This window comes from Capra hircus, chromosome 3, assembly GCF_001704415.2.
Source record: "Capra hircus breed San Clemente chromosome 3, ASM170441v1, whole genome shotgun sequence".
In the NCBI taxonomy this organism is placed as follows: Eukaryota; Metazoa; Chordata; class Mammalia; order Artiodactyla; family Bovidae; genus Capra; species Capra hircus.
Window position 1 is genome coordinate 34,838,973 of NC_030810.1, and position 6,044 is coordinate 34,845,016.

Consider the following 6,044-nt stretch of genomic DNA (forward strand, 5'->3'; position numbering starts at 1 on the left):
ACCCCTCCCTTGTGCACGTCCTCCAGTCATGCCTGACCTGAACACATTTCTATACAACTCAGGTATCCTGAGTGCCCTGCTCCTCATTTACTTGTAAGAGGCTAACATCCAACCTAACTTTAAATAACACAGAAGCCCGTGCATGTTGGTGTCTCTAATGCTGATAGCAGCGAGGGAATATTCACAGCCCAGGGTGCTTTTCAGGAAAATATGTCTCATCCACATGTCACAGAACATGTCATATGCTGCCACAATATGTGTCAGACACAGACACAAAGAAATAGGGAAAGGGGACCTGGAGTTTCCAAAATAGATGAGGAATAAGGGAGTTACAAGAGTGCCGAAAACAAAACCTTTGTGTGATGCTTTTACAGGTTGAGAGTTCACATTTTACAATCTCTTAATGAGCTTTGCACTAGATCTGATATAGTGCCTGGTGAACTATGGACGGAGGTTCATGACATTGTACAGGAGACAAGGATTAAGACCATCCCCATGGAAAAGAAATGCAAAAGAGCAAAATGGCTGTCTGAGGAGGGCTTACAAATAGCTGTGAAAAGAAGGGAATCAAAAAGCAAAGGAGAAAAGTAAAGATATTCACATCTGAATGCACAGTTCCAAAGAATAGCAAAGGAGAGATTAAACAAACAACGTCTTCTTCAGCGATAAATGCAAAGAAATAGAGGAAAACAACAGAATGGGAAAGACTAGAGATCTCTTCAAGAAAATTAGAGATACCAAGGGAACATTTCATTTGATAAATGACAGAAATGGTAGGGACATAACAGAAGCAGAAGATATTAAGAAGAGGTGCCAAGAATACACAGAAGAACTGTACAAAAAAGATCTTCATGACTCAGATAATCACGATGGTGTGATCACTCTTCTAGAGCCAGACATCCTGGAATGCGAAGACAAGTGGGCCTTAGAAAGCATCACTAAAAACAAAGCTAGTGGAGGTGATGGAATTCCAGTTCCATATTTCAAATCCTGAAAGATGATGCTGTGAAAGTGCTGCACTCAATACGCCAGCAAATTTGGAAAACCCAGTAGTGGCCACAGGACTGGAAAAGGTCAGTTTTCATTCCAATCCCAAAGAAAGGCAATGCCAAAGAATGCTTGAACTACCGCACAATTGCACTCATCTCACACGCTAGTAAAGTAATGCTCAAAATTCTCCAAGCCGGGCTTCAACAATACATGAACCGTGAACTTCCAGATGTTCAAGCTGGTTTTAGAAAAGGCAGAAGAACCAGAGATCAAATAGCCAACATCCGCTGGATCATGGAGAAAGCAAGAGAGTTCCAGGAAAACATCTATTTCTGCTTTATTGACTATGCCAAAGCCTTTGACTGTGTGAATCACAATAAACTGTGGAAGATTCTGAAAGAGATGGGAATACCAGACCATCTGACCTGTCTCCTGAGAAACCCATATGCAGGTCAGGAAGCAACAATTAGAACTGGACATGGAACAATAGACTGGTTCCAAATAGGAAAAGGAGTATGTCAAGGCTGTATATTGTCACTCTGCTTATTTAACATTTATGCAGAGTACATCATGAGAAACACTGGGCTGGAAGAAGCATAAGCTGGAATCAAGATTGTTGGGAGTAATATCAATAACTTCAGATATGCAGATGACACCACCCTTATGGCAGAAAGTGAAGAGGAACTAAAAAGCCTTTTGATGAAAGTGAAAGAGGAGAGTGAAAAAATTACCTTAAAGCTCAACATTCAGAAAACAAAGATCATGGCATCTGGTCCCATCACTTCATGCGAAATAGATGGGGAAACAGTGGAAACAGTGTCAGACTTTAGTTTTTTGGGCTCCAGAATCACTGCAGATGGTGACTGCAGCCATGAAATTAAAAGACGCTTACTCCTTGGAAGGAAAGTTATGACCAACCTGGATAGTATATTTAAAAGCAGAGACATTACTTTGCCAACAAAGGGTCCGTCTAGTCGAGGCTATAGTTTTTCCAGTAGTCAAGTATGGATTTGAGAGTTGGACTGTGAAGAAAGCTGAGTGCCAAAGAATTGATGCTTTTGAACTGTGATGTTGGAGAAGACTCTTGAGAGTCCCTTGGACTGCAAGGAGATCCATCCAGTCCATCCTCAAGGAGATCAGTCCTGGGTGTTCATTGGAAGGACTGATGCTGAAGCTGAAACTCCAATATTTTGGCCACCTCATGCGAAGAGTTGCTGCTGCTGCTGCTAAGTTGCTTCAGTCGTGTCTGACTCTGTGCGACCACATAGATGGCAGCCCACCAGGCTCTACCATCCTTCGGATTCACCAGGCAAGAACACTGGACTGGGTTGCCATTTCCTTCTCCAATGCATGAAAGTGAAAAGCGAAAGTGAAGTTGCTCAGTGGTGTCTGACTCTTAGCGACCCCATGGACTGCAGCCTACCAGGCTCCTCCATCCATTTATTTTCCAGGCAAGAGTACTGGAGTGGGTTGCCATTGCCTTCTCCAATGTGAAGTGTTGACTCATTGAAAAAGACCCTAATGCTGGGAAGTATTGGGGGCAGGAGGAGAAGGGGATGACAGAGGATGAGATAGCTGAATGGCATCACCGACTCAATGGACATGGGTTTTGGTAGACTCTGGGAGTTGGTGATGGACAGGGAGGCCTGGCAGGCTCCGATTCATGGGGTCACCAAGTGTTGGACATGACTGAGTGACTGAACTGAACTGAATGAGCTTTGAAGACAATAGAGACATTTTGATGGCCAGAAAGTTCAGCTGCACCCCATTTTGTGTCCCTAAGCTTCCTGGTAAATAGTGGTCATACTCTATGTGGCTCAGAGGATAAAGCATCTGTCTACAATGTGGGAGACCTGGGTTCGATCCCTGGGTTGGGAAGATCCCCTAGAGAAAGAAATGGCAATCCACTCCAGCACTCTTGCTTGGAAAATCCCATGGACAGAGGAGCCTGGTGGGCTGCAGTCCATGGGGTTGCTAGAGTCAGGCACGACTGAGCGACTTCACTTTCACTTTTCACTTTCATGCACTGGAGAAGGAAATGGCAACCCACTCCAGTGTTCTTGCCTGGAGAATCCCAGGGATGGGGGAGCCTGGTAGGCTACAGTCCATGGGGTCGCCAAGAGTCGGACACGACTGAGACTCTTCACTTTCTTTCTTTCTTTCTTTCTATTTGGGTCTGGGTCTCACTTCATCTATTCCGCAGGATGACTCTTGATGGGTTTTCCACTGATTCCACAGGGAATTGGTAAATGCTTGTCCTTCTAGACTGATGCAAAATGTGCAGCAGAACTGGAAGGGATCTCAGAGATGTCTCAACAAAATTATATATCTTCCAGTTTAGGAGACTGAGCACATGATGAAAAGCATTTTGGGCAATTCTCAGTCTGCTAGGGAGATGACCTGATTGGGGTAAATAAGAGTGGAATACAAGGTCTCACATGTTTGGTAAATTCAAGTTCTGTTTGATTCCTTTTGATCTCGAAGTCTCTTTTGTGGTGCTTTCCAGAGATGCAGCTCTCCAGGAGATTACAAAGAAAGTGCATTTGGGTAGCAGCTGGGGCTCTCACTTTCTACTCTAGTACAAATCCTCCCCGTGCATTTTAGGAAGCACAACCATTCCTCCTGGACTTTCAATTGGCTCTGACAGACTCAGGTTACCTTCAGTCAGATTCTCTCCCTCTGTTTCTCTTGCTCTCCACCCCTCCTTCTGTCTCTTTTTCTAAGGTGCCCACTGTTTTAGCTTTTCTCTGAATCACAAGTGACAAAAATGAAAAGCCCCATGTCCTCATGGCCCCGTTCATTCTGAGCTATTTAAATCCCTTAATTCTAACAGCCTTAGGAAAAAAAGGCTTTCTATAAGGTTTAGTGCAGTTTGTCAGGTTTCATTGTGTGTCTACTTGGGTTGGTATCCAAACCCCAGGGACTCTCGGTGGGAACTGGCCCTCTAGTTGGTGCCATTTTCTCCCCTCATTGACCCCACGGGAGGGGTAAGCACGATTCCTGCATCTGTTTAATTCTATACTCTACCAATGCTCTTCAGTATGTGTGTGCGTTAGTCACTTAGTTGTGTCCGACTCTTTGCGACCCCATGGGCTGGAGCCTACCAGCTTAATACCTGTCAATAAAAAACTGACAGTCAGTTTTCAAAAGATCACACCCACCATGTTGTTAGCATCAATATGGGGGTTGGGAATAAATGCATGAGAGAGGATTTAAGGTAAGAACTTAACTCAAAGACAGAAAATATTTCCACATCTGTTTCCCCCAAACTGGCTTTCCATGTTTGGTTAAATGTGGTGACATTCTTCTTGGCTGTGATATCTGAGGCCAAGGTAGTGTTTCCTTAGATAAACCAGAAAACCACTTCTCCATAAAACTGTGCCTATCAATCAGGAATCTACCTGCCCTACTGACTTCCCAGGGATCAGTCTGAGGCAGAAGCAGAATAAGCCTACCTGGTGCTATCATGTGTGAGGGCCTTTCTGGGCGACCTCCCTGCTGCCCCAGGGCCCAACTTCTAACTCTTATCCACTAATGGGCACCACTTTGTGGCCCAGTGGTAAAAAATCATCTTGACAGTACAGGAGATGCTGGTTTGAACCCTGGGTTGGAAAGATCCCCTGGAGAAGGAAATGGCAACCCACTCCAATATTCTTGCCTGGAAAATCCCAAGGACAGAGGAGTCTGGTGGCCTACAGTCCATGGAGTCACAAAGACACGATTGAGCACACAAGCAGGCAAGGTGGCCCAGGCCATCATAACAGGCCAGAAGCAAATCCCCGTGCAAGGAAGGAAGCAGGAAGGAGGCAGATCACAGCTGTGATTTTCATGATGTGCTTTATGACTTCCAAGCCACTTAAAGCCCATTATTTCCTCTGATCTTTACAGCATTTTTCCCTTTAGAGATGGAATCATTGTCCACTTTAAATCCTCTGGATGAAAATGAAATCACTCACAATATAATTGATTTGTTCAAGGCCCCACTGGAGACGGTAAAGCTGGGGTTTGAATTCAGTTTCCTCTGAGTCCAGTTCCTATGGCCTGTCCTAGAGGCACTGGATGCTGGTCCCTCACTTCTGAGCCTTGGGTGGGTGGGAAGGGTGAGGAACAGGCCCATCCTTCCTGCTTTCCTTCCCCTCCTCCTCCTGACGTCTCTGGCCCGAGGAACAGCACAGAGCCAGTGGCTGACTGGGGCGAGGGTCAGTTTCACTCTGAACTTCAGGTTCAGCTCCTTGTTGTAAGGCCAGTTCTGGTCAATTGTTCTCCAAGGCACACCCATTTTTCTGAAAGACAAAAATATGAGTTACCTGTTCAGTTTGTGTTTGTAAAAGCAAGGAGTGAAACCTTCTACCTCTTCTTGCAAATCCTGAGCAAAGGGAATGTCTGCCCAGCCCTGGGCCTTTATGTACTCTACTTATTTGATCACAACCACCTGGGTTAACCTAAGCCCAGAGACCTAAATACACAATCACACACTACATTGCTTCAGGGGTTAGGCTGCTAAGGCACAGGGTGAAGAAGGTACAGGCTGTGGATAGAACAAGAGAGGGGTTGGGTTGACCTACAAATGACATCTAGTCTAAAGTCTTTCAAAAATCCATTAGCAAGCGATAATTATAAAAAGAGACAAAAAGAAAAGCAGAATTCTGTTTTAATTTTTCTCAATCTTCATTTTTTTGGTAGTTATTATCATTTTTCTTTCTTTTTTTTTTTAACTTTACAATATTGTATTGGTTTTGTCATGCATCAACATGAATCCACCATGGGTGTACACGTGTTTCCAGTCCTGAATCCCCCTCCCACCTCCCTTCCCATACCATCCCTCTGGGTCATCCCAGTGCACCAGCCCCAAGCATCCTGTATCCTGCATCAAACCTAGACTGGCAATTCATTTCTTATATGATATTATATGTGTTTCAGTGCCATTCTCCCAAATCATCCCACCCTCTCCCTCTCCCACAGAGTCCAAAAGACTGTTCTATACATCTGTGTCTCTTTTGCTGTCTTGCATACAGGGTTATCATTACCAATCTTACTAAATTCCATATATATGC